The following is a 17640-nucleotide window of genomic DNA, read 5'->3' as shown; positions in this document are numbered from 1 at the left end:
ATACGGGTTCTCCCCGGAATGAACTTGAAACCGTCCGCTAAGTCATCTGATATCACCCGTTTAATTTGCCATCAAGTTCAGATTAATACGCAAAGGGTACGCTTGCGTCTATCTGCTGCACTTCAAAGTAACAGCCGGATCCCCAGTGAGAGCCGCCTGCTCTGAGACTATTTTGTTTGAATGTGAATATCTAATAATGATGACCGCACTAACCAGCTTCTCCTTGCTGTAATTTGTGCCGCGTTTCATGTCGAAGCAGCAAATCCTCATGCTTTCCTTTTTAATTTTTTTGTCTCTTAATTATACCCTTGGATTTCAAATTAGAGGGTCCACCATCTGGGCTAGTGCGTAAGTACTCCCATGTGTACCTATGTATTAACAAAGTATTTAAAGCAATGGTCTTCCCCCTCATAACACAGGGGAGAAGAAAAGGCCAAGTTTATGTTTAGTTTGTCAGCTGTGCCATATTTACTGTAAAGTAAAACAATAATTTAATGTCTCTACAAGAAGTCAGTCTCTTGTTGTAAATGATAGAATTGACTTAGGCTGTCTTTGCTGGTTGAAGGTTAAATACCCTCAATTTGACTGGACTGTGAGGCCAAACTGAATGTTAAAGCCAGCAGCACCTAAAGCCCTTCTATGTCTTTCAAAGTAATGAGAGCTGAGGAAGATGGGCTCTGTGGCGCAGGCAGAGCTGAATTGCACTGAACGGTTCCATTCAGTGTTTGGATATCTGGATGAAAAGAATCAAGTGAACATCTGTAATGTTATTAAGCAACAAATCAGGGTAACATGGGCAAATATGAATTTTTCAGCACAGCGGCATTTTCCTTTACCCGCTGAAGTTATTACCTGCAGCAGCTTATTAATGTCGTCCAGAAAGCCAGCTGCTGCTGCTGCTGCTGCCGCCTTTGTGAGACAGCACCTTAAACAGTTACACTTGAAATGCTTTCTCTGTCCTTGTGGACTGCAGCTTTGGATCAAGCAGAAGTGTATTAGCATCAAAGTGTTCTTCATCTCCTGCTCAGTGGTAATCACGCACTTGGTGCTGTGCACACATGCAAACATGCACCTAAGTGCAAATGTATCTAAGGGTTAGAGATGGCATGATGGTTGTAGCGGTGGAGCAGTTAAGTACCATTATGCAACATATAATATGACAGTGTGCTCTTCTTCCATACAGCACACTTAACACTCCCACTATAGAGTGATAGTTAACCACAGACCCTTATCTTTATAAAGAAGCTTTATAAAAGAAACTCATTTAGACTCCCACATGCTGTTGTGCCCGACTGCATCCTGCTGTTGTTTTCTTGGCAGCTGCTTACAAATGTACACACAAGTAGAAGCTGAAGTCTGTCAGAACTGTCAAGATGAAGTGTAATTGAGTTGGTCTATAAGCCAGTAATGATCTAGCTCATGGCATTGTTGTCTTAAACAAGCTCAAGTTGGTGAATCATGGCAGATTTATGATCTTCATGTTTCTGGTAACCAGGACTGTCTCTACTAGTAGGTGGAAGACAGGTGGCCACTGGTGAAACTTAAAGTCTTTTGTTTATGTAACGAGTTCACACAATTCACACAGTTTTTTAATTAATTTTCAAGTATTGACATTACAGTAAGGTGGTTTCCCTATTAAAATCTGGGTGTGTGAGTCCTTTTTTGTCTCAGTACATGCTGGTGTAGCTCATAGGTCAGTTTGATCAGAAGATCATTACCACTCTCACATCTGTCTATGAGGCGTCAGTGTGTGGTTGATGAACTTAGTTTGTAAGACTGAACACAAATGTAACAAAATTGTATAACACAGCAGCTTTACAGTTCACTAATTATTTACATTTTTGTTATTTCTCTTCAGAAATTGAAGCATAAAAAGAAAACTTCATGTCTTTGTTGATACACTTGTTTTGGGCCATGGCCAGTAGTTTTCTGGAGTTTTTGTTAAAACTGTTTTAAGAGGCCTGTATGGCTGTGCATTAAATACTACAGTCATGCATTTTGCTTTTTATTGGAATAAACAATGACTATGTGGAATGCTTATTAGCTTGCTTTATGGATAATGGCAGCCATCTTTTATCTCCTTTGGACAGAGTCAGTCAACCCGTTGCCGAAGACAAGGGATGTGTGTATGGGTATGTGTTAGATTTAACAGATCCATCCATCCTTCCATTGACCTCATATAACCCCAGTTCACCACTTCACTCTCAGACTGATGGTTTAGCTGTAGTCCTACAATATTTAAAAGTAGAATGGGAGGCAGAGCCTTCAGCTTTCAGGCCCCTCTTCTGTGGAACCAGCTCCCAGTTTGGATTCGGGAGGTACACACGCTCTCTATTTTTATGATTTGGCTTCAAACTTTCCTTTTTGGCAAAGCATAAAGTTAAGGCTGTATCAGGTGACCCTGAATTCTCCTTTAGTTATGCTGCAGGAGGGCTAGGCTGCTGGGAGTTGAAGAGGGAAGAGAGTGAAGTGTGCTTCTTCTTCACTCACTATGTTTTTATGCACAACTTGCATTTAATTATCAGTTATTATTAATTGCTTGCTATCTTCCACAGCATGCCTTTTTTCCTGTCTTCCTCCCCTCACTTCCAACTGGTCATAGGAGAAGGCCTTCTCTCCCCAAGCCCCCAAGCCTGCTCTGCCAGGGGTTTCTTCCTGTTAAAAGGGATTTTTTCTTTCCCACTGTCACCAAGTGCTTGCTCTTAGGGGGGCATCACATTGTTGGGGTTTTCTCTGTACTATTGTAGGTCTTTACCTTTCAATATAAAGCAATTTGAGGAAACTGTTATTATGATTTGGCGCTATTGAATTGAATTGAATTGAATTGAATCATTCCTTCCATCCTTCCTTCCTTCCTTCCTTCCTTCCTTCCTTCCTTCCTTCCTTAAACACTTATCTTACTTTTATTAGGGTCACCATGTACTGGAATCTCAGCTATCATTAGGCCAGAGGGAGAATATACCCAGTAGAGTTCTCCAGTCCATCGTCGCGCTAACATAGAGATACACATAGCCACACACTCTCCCACTCACATGCAGAGAAAGTTGTAAATCACCAATTATCCTAAACTGCCTTTGAATGATGCGAGGAAACCGAAGCATCTGGAGGAAATTTGTGCAGGTGAAGACTCCATTTAGAAAGGCATAACACAATTTATTTCTTCTGTTTGCTATTTATTGCTGCAGTCTTACTATTTATGTTTTACTCCTGCACAGTTGGTGTGGAGCACCCATAATTTCATTGTACATGTACAATGACAGTAAACGGCTATTCTATTCTACTCCATTCCATTCTATTCTATCCTATTCTATAGTTGACATTGCACTCACAGAAGCTTAAAGAAATAGGCAGCAGAGAGCTATGACTCTGATTACAAAAAAGTCTAAATATGTAGAAAGTTTGGAGAAAATGGCCATGCTGTTAATGAAATCTGTGACCTTAGTAAAAAGTTACCCTATGAGTTTATGGTCTCTAGTTTTAAGTTTTATTTCATATAAGATGATGCCTGTATTTTAAATTACAGTCCTAATAAGAGTAAAATAGATAATATTGCAGGATATGTTTTAGGGTGTGGCTGTTGTGACTGACAAGTCACTGCTGCATGAGTGTGCAGTTTCCTCAGATTCTTTGTCAAATCTGGCCCCAGCTCATGTCAGGATGTTTTAACACCAGTTGTTTGTATACAGTCTGTGCATTGTATATGAGGAGTTTTCTCAACTGCACACATTGCAACTTTAATGAAAACGCTTAGCTTTGGCTGTGTCAAGCTGAAACTTGAAAAGGGCAAGCTGTGGCATTTTGGCAATATGGTATGCACTCTCATTATGTGATCACAGAAGACAGAGCTGTCAGAAATAAGCCCTGATGAAAAAAACATCAGGTTAATATCAGGCTGTGCTCGACCAGCTGAATCTTGGCCTGATCGAAGGCAGTGTGAGGTGCCTGATGGGACTGCTTTTTTCTGCACTTTTTGCAATGTCTCTTATTAGCTAGACATGCATGAAATAATGCTACGTGATAAGATTTGTCAAGCTGGTGATATAGCCTATCAAATGAGCTTGCTGCATATCCAGCCATGCTAACATATTTATCTCAGGGTTTTTTTTGCTTCTTTTTTAAACTTTATTCAACGTAGGCATCTGAAGACCAGAAATGAAATAAATTGATGGTTGGATGAATGACCACGTGTTGTGAGTTCTCTTTGTACCCTGACTTGTGTATAAGCTGCTGCATAAACTGGCAACCCTCTGTTGCATCTGGCAACCCTCTTTCTTTCCTGCTCAGTGTCTGATCGCTGTCCAGCAGGGCATGATGTTGGCCTGGACTCTGACCGATTCATCGCCCTTGACTACAGACAGAACTGAGTGTCTTGCGGTGCAGCAGGCGAGGAAAAACTGGTTCATAAGACTGTACAGAGGTGGTAGCTTCATTTTGGCAACTGTTATGCAGCTTCTGTCTTCACTGGGTTGTTGTGTGATTGATAGGAGTTATTTTCAGATGTCTGGCTTAATGTCAAGTTAGCGTGAATTGCCTGTGTGTGTTTGTGCTTGTCTAACCTCACCCCTCTGTGAAAAACAGGGGAACATGGCAGAAGCACATACGGTACCTTAGAGTTTAGGGCTAGAAATAACAATTGAGTTTGCCATAGTACAGCAGTGAAACCTGTGACAGTTTGGCTGTAAAAGTACATTCAGTTCAAGGGTGTCAAACTCATTTTAGTTTTTGGGCGACATAGAATCCAATGTGATTTCAAGTAGGCTGGATGAGTTAAACCTATGCATCCTTATTGATCCTCTTATCGATTTTCATTGGCTCCCCTTTGACGGCCATCACCTACACTAAGCAGCATATAAAAGACATCACATTTGTACAAATTAATTGCATGCTGTGTGTTCAAATGTTTGGATATGTTGGAGGTTTTCCTCTCTGTGTTGTGATCAGTATTGAGGTCATTACTCAAAAAAGTGGTTATTACACATATTACACAGAACACTTTTCTACTCACTCCCAGGAGAGGGTAATTTGTTATACTATGTGTTACATTACTTTCTTGTTACTGTATAAACTGACCTTAAATAATTACTATTTAACTTTTTAAACCTATAGGCCATCGTCCCACACAGCAACACAAATCCATATCTAATGAGGACACACACAGGATCTTTCTTGTTGTATTAAATAAAGGATTTTTTTTACAAAGCAATAATGAAAACCAGCAAAAAGAGACTTGAAAGCGATCGCCACAGTGATTCTACTTTAGAAACATGAACACGTAGAAACGGAGGCTGGAGTCTGACTGCTCATCAGTTTATTACCTGTTGAGCTTCGATTTCTGGCTGCTGAGCTCAATATTCACTCAGCTTTAACGTCACTCTGGGTTCTTGGCTAGCTTAGTATTAGCATGCTGTCTGTGCAGGTCCTTGAAAAGAGCTGAAAAGTTGTCTTAGCAGCATAACTATTGGAAGTATTTCTGTCCTGGATGCAGTTTGCACTTTACCATTGCGCTCTCATGCTTTTGTGCAATAAAAATAAAAGTAATGGCTGTATCCACCCTGTGGACTGCCCCGCCATTTTTCTCCTTCAACACACGAACTGAAGTCAACTGATTGTAGCGAGAACCCATAAGCGGGATTGATAGACAAGCAGACTCACGATTCCAAGAAATTGGACTGCTGGGACTTCTCGATTCCCATCCTTAATAGTATGTCACGTCTTTGGGATTCAAACAACTTGTCATGATCTAGAAACACTTTAACTTCCCAAGCATGTCTACCCCTGTGTAGTAATGCTCACTAAACTTGAAGAAGCAGTGAATTTTATAGAAAAACTATAATTATTAATGACTTGTCTGCAAATTTCACACTTGGAGTCTTTGTTTAACACCCCTAATTTAGTTGGTCAGCAGCAGCGTTTAATTGTAGATTAAATAGCAACTCCACAAGAACTTCTTGTCATTGCTAGATTAAAAGCACAGGTTCCAGTTTGAATTTAATTAAATTTATGATTAAACAGATATTAAGTTCATAAAATGAAAATTAAAAAAAATCCAAAAAATTAAAAATGGTCATCATAGATGGTTAGCGCTTAATGTCTTTAAATCACTTTTTTTTTCTAAAGTCTGAAACCAAAAGACATTTAATTTAATGACAGAAAAGCATTGTCCAATTTAATTTAATTTCAGCTCTGTGTGTGTGTGTGTGTGTGTGTGTGTGTGTGTGTGTGTGTGTGTGTGTGTGTGTGTGTGTGGGAGTAAGTGAAGTTTAACTGTGAAGCAGCTGTTACCATCTGGAGTCTCTATAAACTTTCAGTGTTTCTGCTTAAGAGTTTAAAGGGGCCATGTCAAGTGTCAAACCAAGAGGTGCCATGTTTCTCTCTTCCAACTACAGCCACACTCATATAAACACATATAGATAACCACAAGTGTATGCATACACGGCACACTGGATGCCTCCAATCATCATCTCTCCCTCTTTCACCCAGTCAACATCCTCAATCTTTCTTGACTTAATCTTCTTACAGCTCGTCCACGCAGCCTATACAGTTTATGACTGGGCTCCATCAACCTTTGTAACCCTTGAGACGGCGTAATCTCGGTGAGTGTGTGTGAAGGAGCGATGCTCTGAATCGTTTGCCTCAGAGAGATAATAACAGGCCATCCTCAGCCATTTGAAGAATCACGAGCTTTGTGTTGGCAGAGGTGATCGCAGTGAAGCATTGATTTGAGGGGAGACAGTGGGTTCTTAAAGAGTTTAACATAAGGACTAAATCCTCAGTGCCCAGAGTGGGGAGTGTCAGGGAGCATTATGGGAAGTGGGAGCATGGAGTCTGGGTCTCAGATGTGGGGGCTGCGGTTCCCCCTGCTTTTCCGGTTCAAAGATGGAGATGGAAACCTCTCCTCCCCTGGTGAGCTTCTGTGCAGCACATTCTGACGCACACACACAAAAACCACTCGTGCAGATTTGTTTTACTGTACTGTACTGTGTGTGTATGTGTGTGTGTGTGTGTGTGTGTGTGTGCGAGAGAGAGAGAGAGAGAGAGAGAGAGAGAAAGAGAGAGAGAGATGATTAAGGATGTGATCATGTGTAGCAGCAAGAGGAAGTTTTTGAGTTATTTAAAAATCCTTTGTCCTTTCCAGGCTTTGGAGTTGTGAAAACAACCAGCAATAATCAATATTTTACACAGTAATGGCAGATTAAATAGAATGATTTACTCACACTGATACTTTACAAAGAATTAGCACCCACTTTTGCAGACAAGGAAATGCTTGACTCCAGCACAGCCCCACAGATTTATTTATTTTTTTTAGTTATTTTTTTTTATTGCAGAGTATTGCAAAATTATAGGTGCAGCTTGTCTGTATTGTCTGTGAGAGAATTATTATGAAAAGAAAGCTAAACTAATTCTAACTGACCTATTTCTCTGTTTCCACATCTATCTATGAAACTAGGTAAAGAGCTAATACTAGGCAAAGATGCCGGGGGGTGGCTGCCAAACCGTTTTAGTCTGGGTTTTGCTGTATCTCCAAAATACTTTTCCAAGTGAAAGATTTGTAATTACAGTAATATGTGAGCTAACCTGGGATCAACAGTACTGAGACAGAGATCTTAGTTTGTCATAATAACTCTTGAGCCTCAAACACAGTGCAGCTAAAGAGACATTGCTTTATTTAATAGTTACTTATTGCCATATTATGCCCACTGGCCAGATGTCTCCCATTCCACAGTAACCCCCAACCATGATGGCCAGATACTTGCTAAAATTAATACCAAATCCACCAGATGTGGTGCTAGGTGAGCGTATATATATATATGTATGTATATATGTGTGTGTGTGTGTGTGTGTGTGTGTGTGTGTGTGTGTGTATCTATCTATCTATCTGTCTATCTGTCTATATGTATGTATGTATGTATGTATACATGTAGCTTTATAAAACTCTATCTAATCTGTTAGATTTATGCTTCTATCTTGGAGAACAGTCACAAGATGTTGTTTGGTTTAGAGTTATCGTGCATCACATCATCCATTTCTTTTGACAGATTATCTGCTGCAGAGAACAGTGCCTCATCTTTGAGTGAATAATTCAATGTGACATTTATTAGCCTACCTCAGTATTTTACACTGAAACTGTTTGGATTAATGTATAGCATTCTTCCTAAGAGGAAAGGCAAGCTTTGGAGCTGCTGCCCATTTTCAAATGACTTTTGAAATAACATAGGCCTTTGCATTTCCCTTCAAGGACATGCAAAAGTGGTTGCATCAGTCGCAGGACAGAACAATCTACTGGAGAGACACATGGTTGCTTCTGCTGCCTTTTCTCTCATCACTCATTGAAATGATGAGTAAGCTAATGCCCCTAAAAGATTTGTACACTTCTTAAACACTCTTTTTGTGTCTTTTGGGATATATACTTATCCAGGCAGTTTGTCCTTGTTGTTTTCAAAGTATACTCAGGCACTCTGTCTCCTTTTAATGTTATGTGGATGCATAATGAGTCAAAAAGCACATAAAGAGGCATAATAAATCTTTAATGCAATGCCCACAATACAAGTTTAGCAAAGCAACAAAATCTAAAGTACATGCACTGACTTCATCTGGCACTGGGACTTTTTAGCAAAATGCTTAAATGCTACTGTGCACTAAAGGAGTAATGAATTTACTGCATAGCCTATGGGCACTAAGGCAAGCACTCCCAGCATAGTGGAAACATCAGTGTTTTCTCTCCACTCAAACTGGTTATATGTGACTGTTGATGGACAGACACTGATATGTCGTAGTAAGACCTTTTCCTATAAAGCAAGAAATATCAGGGATATTTTTGCAGTGAAGAAATTAAATGCACTGCTCTTTATTTTTTCATGATATTTGATTGTCATCCATCCATCCATCCATCCATCCATCCATCCATCTATCTATCTATCTATCTATCTATCTATCTATCTATCTATCTATCTATCTATCTATCTATCTATCTATCTATCTATCTATCTATCTATCTATCTATCTATCTATCTATCTATCTATCTATCTATCTATCTATCTATCTATCTATCTGTGTTTTGCATCTCTGAATTGTCAGAGCAATGACCTCTCAGCCCTCCAATATGAGCTTTGTAAGTCTTTGCCATGATCAGCTCAGTGTCCAGTTCAGTAGCATAAGAAAGAGACTTCAGATGGAGAGGTCAGGAGTTTAAATCACCTTGTTAATGCATATACTTTCTCAGTTTTCTCTTGACAGAAAATGTTTTGCTTTCTGTTTTTCTAGCAGCTAAAATGACAATGAAAGGCAACTCTTAAACACAAACCTTCTCTTGCTAGAAAATCCAATATTGGCATCCAAGTAATGTCCAAGAAGCATACCCAGAAGATCGCCGGGCTACATCTCTGATGTCTGTACATCGTTCACTTTGGAACTATTTTTTAGCCAACAGAACATGTTCAGGTATTTTGAATTATTGGCAAGTGGACGTACCCAGATTATGCAATCAGAACAAGGACACTTTGCAGCCACTGAATTAACCAACAGGTGATCAAAGTGCACATCCTACAGAATGTGTTCGTGAAAAACAAGCAGGCTAGCTTATTTAGCAAGTTATGAGTGGTAACATGTTAGCTTACAACACGTTATGCATACAATTATTGTTTTCTAAAAAATGTAAAATTAGTTGCTCCCTTCACATGTAATGTTTACTACAACTAAAATAAAAAAATCACTAAATAGTGTTATGCATTTGTAGACTGTCCCAAAAAATCATTTTGTTTCAAGCTGTTTTTATAATTTATTCTTACATTTTAATTTTAACTGACCAAACAGTCATATGTACACATAAAAGGTACACTGGTGTTGTCGATCTTCATAACCCAGAAAATTGAGCTTTCTAACTTGTGTTATTGTTCAACACAATTTGGAATCGCACAAATTAATTCATATTAGCGATTTGATGATTAGCATCAACGCAAGTCATGATCTTATCTTAAACTTGGCGTAGCTATACTGCCTGAACCAAAGCAAACAAGAATTAAAAGTAAAACAAAAAAAATGGTCATAGAAGATATACAAAAGAGGATGCACTTTGAAGGATGCCTCAAGGGCAATTCAGGGTTTGGTATCTTGCCCAAGGATACTTTGGCATGCAAACTGGGGGAATCAGGGATTGATCCACCAGTGGACGACCTGCTCTACCACCTGACCAAATAACTAGTTGCAGGATTTGTTGTAAATTTTAACCGTGAGGTAGATCGAAATAAATATTTACACCAGCTCTCTGGTGACGCTAGATGAGAAGAAAGAAGAATTCACATTTACTTTGAAGCCACACATAGAGCCCAGAAACTCTGAGTTTGCACTTCTTAGCACACACATACTCAGCCTGTCTTGACTTGTGAAGACAGGTCAAAATTTTGAAGAATTCCTTCATTTACTTGGCAAAAACTAAGGTGAATCTGACTCATAGTTTGGAACATGTTGCAAATGTGTGCTTCTGTGACAAGTTGCTGCTGATGGAGTTCCTGTTGACCTCTGGGTGGTGCCCTGCGAAGGTCAAGTTGTGGGTGATACCCTTGTTCTCCAGTGCCAAGGGACTGGATCGCCTGTAAAACCATAAGCACTAAGAGAGAGAAACAGAGAAGAAACAGACCCGGTTATTATAAACACAATCATGCTTATTATCGTGCCACTCTGATTCTCGTCCTGTCGTGTTCAAAGGCTTACATTCCTTTGATCGAAGCACCTCAGTGTGTGTCGTTCCTCAGTCACTGCACTTCTCTTATTAAGCTTCTGCTGAGTGAAGCTCTTTCATTTCTCCTGCACCATGTGCAAATCACCACCTGCTCTGGCGGTTGGCCGGGTGACCCATCATGCAAAACACCCAGACCTGTTCCAGCTTCAGGATTTATGATGGCAAGGGAAGTACATGGATAACCCCCTCCCCCCACAGGTGACAAGGCGTGACAGATGCAGCAGTCATATTAATTACAAACTGTCCCCAAACAAAGTGCTGAGAGGTTGAGTGTGTCACCCCAGTCCCTGATCCACGGAGGCGGTCCTGTGAGACAACATGGAATTAAGCTGTCAAGCTGCTGCTGGTTGTACACAACTGTCAGGCTTTAAAGAGATAAACAATGTTTAGGTGGGAGAGTGCACTCATGTGGTCAGAGTACTGGTTTGTGAGGTTTTGTTGCTCAAAGGTCAGTTGAGACCAGTCAGAGTATTTTGCTGAATGGCTGTGACATGTTGGTTTTGGACTGTGAAAAGTGCTACCTTATTCTTTCATAACTCCCTTCCGTCTCAAAGTGTCTGGATTGTTCTCCAAGTTGTCTTTCTCGTCTCTTGCAACTGATTCACGTCTCCTCCCATTTTAATGCTATTATGCATGAGCCGTGTTGCCTGGCCGCTTCGTGCGCCTTGACATTTGCGTATGCATGAGGAGGCCCACTCCAGTCAATGCAGAGTGACATTCTCCCTCAGCTTTGCTGGTGCTCTCTGCTGCAGTCAGAGCCCATCAGCTGGAACACACTCCAGGGCAAGAGGGTAAATCAAATACTCAGAAAACAGTAATGAAATACTATAGAGCCTTATGTTCTATGAATTCTATTAACTCTCAAACAAACAATTGTTTTCATTATCAAAGCTCAGTTTAATTCACAGAGAATGGGATTTTAAAGGAGGTTTAAGGCCCCGGGGATGAAGTGGCTGATGCATGAAAACATTACACAAAATATAACTTTTTGCCACAAAGCTGGATTTATATTATAATGACGTGAAGCGAGCGTTATCAGCTCTGGCTGTGTTGATAGAATAGAAGTGCAGCTTTGCTATCATCTAACAGCTTTCATTGGCTGATGTATTGTTTCCACATTTCAAGGAGAACCGGGGATAAAAACTATTAGCCTTTGGTTTGATTTATTTTGGTCGTGGCCCAGAACCATACAAACCAGCTTCCTGTCTCAGTATTTGTCTTTTTCAACATACTATTAGTACGACTCTGACATAGTATGATTAAGGTAAATTAGCTGTTTTTCTTTCTTTGAATCAAACGTGTTCCAAACGTCTTTCTAGTGATAGGCTGGGTGTTTTTTTGCAAAAAATCTCCACAGGCTGAGTTTCAAAGCAACCATGTATTTTTGTGGTGTCACATGCAGTTTGGAGTTTTGAGAAGCGTAACCAAGAACATAACGGGAGGATATTGAATTGCTACTGTGTGAGACATGACCTGTCCGGCGAACTTTAGTTCTTTTTATACTGTAGTTATGGTTGGGCCAGGGCCACTGAGGTCTGTGTTCTACTGCGGTAGAGTAATGGAAACCACTTTAAATAAATGGAGCGTAATTTTGCTGCTGAGCCTCAGGGTCTGGTTTGTGTCCAGCTGCAGTAGTTTGTGGCCGAAGAGGCAAATTTTCACCTTTCTTCCCTTTGCAGGAAACGCCCACAGCAAGTGACGATTTGACAAGGCCGAGCAAGTGGACATGGCTAAGTGGACAGAGCAAACATTTGGACAAGTGAAGGGAGCAAGCATAGCTAAGCAGACTGAAAACAAAGGAACAAAGCCAGCAGTGGACAGAGCTAAGAAGCCATGACAGGGAATCTGAGAGTGCAGAACAGAAGCTGGGAAACATGAAACGTGTGGTCTTTTTAGGAATATGGAAATAAATTAACACAAGCCGTAAAGCTCTGATATTAGATAACCCCATGAAAAGTAGTCCCACCTCAATGCTTTGAGAATGTGAGATTTTTTGCATTCTAAAGTCTTTAATATATACACTCTAACAAACAGACATAAAAATTATTTACACTCTCTACAAAAAAATGGCCTTTTACTCCAAGACATATTATAAGGTTAGGGTTCTTCTTGTTCACCGTAGGTTACCTGAGCTTCAAAAGTTCAAGGACTTCACTTTAAAAGTGCAGAGGAACATCTCTGTCCACCGTTTTCACAAACCACCATTGTCCCTCAAGCCGTGGAGCCGATCATATCCCATTGCACTGCCTTTCAAAGAGGCTTCGAGTCAAAAGGGATGTAACTCAAGTCGCCAGGAGGCCCCGATATAGTTGTCTGTCCTGCAGCAAAGGTGAATACAGCTCTCAGAGGTGAACACAAAACGGGCTGGGTCTGCAGTAGCCTACGTGGCACCAGCCCACGACCCACACCGACCGAGGAGTGGTCACACTTGGCCAATGCCATGAAACAAAATCCACTGGCCCTCAATAGATCCTACGTAATGGATCCCCTTCTTAGTGAGGCCGGTGGGATACCCCCTGTCTGTTACCAGAGCCATCTGGTTCCCAGTACTCCTGCTCTTCCCACAGCCGCACCAACCACAATGAAAAAGATCGCTTTCACAGTCAAGATCAGGAACTGGAGACGTGGCTAGTTAAAAGGGGGCTTATGTTGAACATTGCGGTCCCCACTGTAGCAGTCCATTGTGCTCTTGTTATTGTGTCCTTCTAAGTGCACTCAATTGCGGTCTGACAGCGTTTTGTGATTTCATGCGGTGGAAATGTGCTTTATTAATTCTCCGACCTGGTCATACAGGCAAGATAATTACACGAGAAAAATGTAAACAAGTCAAGCAAAATCAAAAGTCAACTCAAATAAAGGTGTCCTTTGGCGAGGTCATTGTTCTGAGGCCTAAAACAGGCAGTATTTGCACCAGTGTAGCAAGGGATTAGCGCAAAATGTCCTGAGTAGGCTGAAGATGAAGATGTTCTCTTCAATGTAAACACATTTAAAGTGTAAAAAATCTAAACATGACGAAGAATGTTGAAGGAAACGTCCAGTTCCTCCATCTGTAGTTTAGAAAGATAGAAAAAACAAACACGCTGAGGCCTTTATTCATATGTGTTTACCACTCTGCAAATGAGCATGTTGGAGATTCATTGAATACAGATGGGTGCATGTTTGCGCTCCACACATGGAGTCTGTTAATCCACCAGTGTAAACAAGAAGTAAAAGTTGCCCAAACCTCAGTATTCAGTATAGATTGTGTCCATTTTGTCCACGCTGGCATCCTCGAGTACGCTTCTTGTTGTCCGCAGTTTCCAAAGCACGAACAAAATCCTGTTTTTGTCTGTTTTAGCTACATATAATGACAACATGTGGTCCTAAGCTTCACTCAAACACTAGATTAACTTAAGCCCAATTTCCAGTAACCATGTTGTTCCATTTCTGGAGGCCACACTTACCGAATATCTACACTAAGTGGCAGACAACATATTTTGTTTTCTACTTTTCAGAGCAATAAAATGAAGCATTTCGACAGCTCATTATCCATTTGGGTAAGCTTTAAAACAAAAACATTGTGTCTATAATTGCAGCTTCTTCAATATGAGAACTATTTTCTTTTCAGGAGGTTTTATTTGGTTTCATATCAAAGCAGGACTTGGAGTTAGCAAATGTTTCTTGGAATTTAGGGATTTTTCTGACTAATCTGTTACTTTAAGAATAATTATATAGAAAATAAATAAAAGAAACAAAGCACAGTAAACACTGAGTAAGTGACCCAGATATTCAGATATGACAAATGTCCTTAGCTTATAAAGTATTTTATTGGCAAGAAGAAAAGGCTTGTTTCAGATATTATGTAATAATACTATATAATAATATAAAACTACTGGAAAAAAATAGAGACAATAACCACCTGCTTAGCTACTCTGGTCTCTTAGCTCTATCTGAAACAGATATGGAATATCCCTCCCTACTTACTGGCATCGATTTCTACAGTCCCCAAATTAAATTTTTGTGTCATGTATGACTGCTGGCAACAAAAATGTTCCACAACAGGAAATGACCAATCAAAACAGTAGAGCAGAAATCTATAAACTCTCTTCAAAGCAGAAACAAGTAAGTGTTCTGCCAGAAGAAAGCTGGATACTGTCCTAAAAAAGTTCTTCAAAACATAAGGGGATCCAGCTTCCTCTCGCTTTACGTCCCGATTCGCTCAACGAGAGAATAAACATTCTTTTTTAATAATGATGTCTGTTAAGGATAAACAGGAAAATGGGCTGTGTTTTTGATCTGGTTTCGCAGTTATTTTTTTCCATTTGGTGTTTTTGGGTTTTTGCATTAGCAGGCCCTGTCACATTGATCCCTCTCCCTGAACCTGAGACATTTATTTATCCGAGTCTGACCTCGTCTTCTCTGGACCCTGTAATCACACAGGACCTCTGAGAGTGTGTGTGTTGGGGGATCACTAATGGCTGCACACAAATCCCTGCAACAGCTCTGACAGAACCTCAGCTCAAACAAAAACCACATATAATTTACATTCCTCAGATACCAGGTAACCTGAGCACAAACAGGACGATCGAAAACAGGTGTGTTTAGAGGCAACCCTTCCCATATTCCTTCATGGTTCACCTTTCTTTCAGGTGTAGTCGTCTGGCTTTCACGTTACCTTAAGGTGGCATGCCTTACAGTGCAAAAGGTATCCCCAGATCATACTTATATATTTTCTGTCTCTTTGTGCTCTTTATTAAACTAGATTGTTTTGGTGTTTTAAAGTTATAATTATATGTTATATATATGTAGAGGTCTCTGCTTTCTGTTGAATAAAATATAAAAACAGATGGTACTTGCTTTTTGGAGCTAAAAAAATACCTATAAAAAATTCAGCAGCAGTATCTCTTTGCACAAATCACGCCCCAGTTATTTAAAGAAATCCACAAACCTTGTTTTGAGAAAATTTCTACAGGAACTGTTTTCTTTCTCTTGTCTATATTATCCAGATAAAAGAAGCATGGAATCAGCTAACAATACATCTGAACCAAGGGGGATGCCTTAGTCTGCCATGTGTAGGTGAACGATACCCCAGATTAGATCAGATTAGCAGTTCAGTTCAATTAGTTTAAATCCAAATGTAGTCACCCTAAGATGCTTTATATTGTAAGGTAAAGACCCTACAACGCAAGACCCCCTAAGAGCAGGCACTTGGTGACGTTGGGGAGGAAAAACTCCCTTTAACAGGAAGAAAGACACTGTAGAAGAAAGCCAGAGATTAATAATAATAACTAATGATTAAATACAAAGTGGTGTATCATGGTGCATCATGGGAAGCAACGTAACTAAGGGAGGATTCAGGGTCACGTGATCTAGACCTAGGAGCTATGAGCTTTATCAAAATATACATTTTTAAGCTTAATTTTAAAAGTAGAGTAAAGTGTCTCCAGAATCCCAAACTGAAAACTGGTTCTGTGCAGAAGAGGGACCTGAAAGTTGAAGAGTCTGCCTCCCATTCTACTTTTAAATTCTCTAGGAACCACAAGTAACCCCGCAGTCTGATAGCAAAGTGCTCTGTTGGGGTGATATGGCACTATGAATCCATTAAGATAAGATAGGGCCTAATTATTTAGGATATATATAAGGATTTCATGGTTTGCGGCTTTTGTGCTACTGCGTCATAAATTCTGGAAAGAGATCATGCTCTTTTTTTTTAAGCACAACTAATCAAGTGTCATAGCAGTAGATGGTCAGCACTAAGGCCAGAGGACTTGAATTCGAGGTAGACTGGCTCTTTAATGAGCTGAAGCCCCGCTGGCCGCAAAGCTTACACAGTGTTACTGCAAACTGATTACTGCCTTTGAAAGATCGGTCTATTGTGAGCAGAGGCGTTAGGGAATTGACAGACGTGCACTCAAACATGCAAACATGTTAGCTCACGCACACACATGCACACCCTCAGTGGGCGATATCTACAGTACAGCGATGAGTGGGTGAGAATGGCATCGCCACAATGACACTGGCCCTACCACTGAAGGAACAAAGGAGCCTGTGTGCATGTGTGTGTGCAAGTGTGTGTTCGTCCTTCCTTCCCTCCACATCGGATCCATCTTAAAATACTGCGGCTGCTCGACTGATGAAAATTGCTCCCTTTCATTCTTACTGTAAGTGCATGTGGGGGGGAAAGTAGGGGTATGGGGGGGGGGGACTGGAATGATGTGGGTAGGAGCTCAGATTAATGCATGTTTTGTCACTGCATATGTTTATCTGAGCATCTGACAGTACAAGTTGACTGGGAGATCATTTTACCATCCATTTACAGGCAAAACAAAAAGAAGAGAGGGAGCTTAAAATACCCCCATGTGAGTCAAACATGGCCATTAGCAACAGTGAGCCATCATGACTTGAATCACGAGCCTTAGATCCTCTGGTTATCAAAGGCTGCCTGCAACGAGGAACCCATATGGGTCGTGTGTTTTTCTTCATCGAAGGCACGCATTAGAGGGACATATTTTCTCTCCCTTAAGCCCTGCATCAGTTGTTTGTTTGCTGGTAAAGGGCCCCAGCACGCAGCTGCACCACAGAGCTGTTCTGGAATGAGATTTGTACCTTGAAACTCAGACCCCTGGCACTGGGCTGTGTGTTTGCTGTTAATTTTACAAGCCTGGGCTTTGTCAGCCCTGTCTATAACACGGGGAAGTGCAAAATAAACCAAGTGTTCACTTCACTGGTGCAGTGGAGAAGAAGAAGAAAATTAGAGCCTGGGTTAACTATCTGTGGTATCATAAAAGCGGTCTTTGTCCCACCCTGATTTACTCTGTGTTTGCCTGTCTGTTTTTCTCTCTTCTTTCTTTTCTGCTTAATTTTGCTTCCCTTGCCATCGCTCTGTCTTTCACAATCCTTCCTGCCGTCTCAGTGCTCTGCTCTA

The 17640-nt window shown here is 40.6% G+C and overlaps 1 protein-coding gene across 3 annotated transcripts in view; it reads left to right on the top strand.

The window, feature by feature from the left end:
• kremen1 (kringle containing transmembrane protein 1) overlaps window positions 1-17640 on the top strand; it is a 63206-nt gene that overhangs the window by 1122 nt on the left and 44444 nt on the right. The window lies entirely within an intron of this gene.

This window comes from Aulonocara sp. 'chitande type north' Nkhata Bay, linkage group LG12 (genome assembly GCF_057382095.1).
Source record: "Aulonocara sp. 'chitande type north' Nkhata Bay isolate Kocher_YH1m ecotype deep benthic linkage group LG12, A_spYH_male_GT1.1, whole genome shotgun sequence".
NCBI lineage: Eukaryota > Metazoa > Chordata > Actinopteri > Cichliformes > Cichlidae > Aulonocara > Aulonocara sp. 'chitande type north' Nkhata Bay.
Note: the sequence above shows the minus strand (reverse complement) of the source record. Positions and strands in the feature narration are given on the sequence as shown.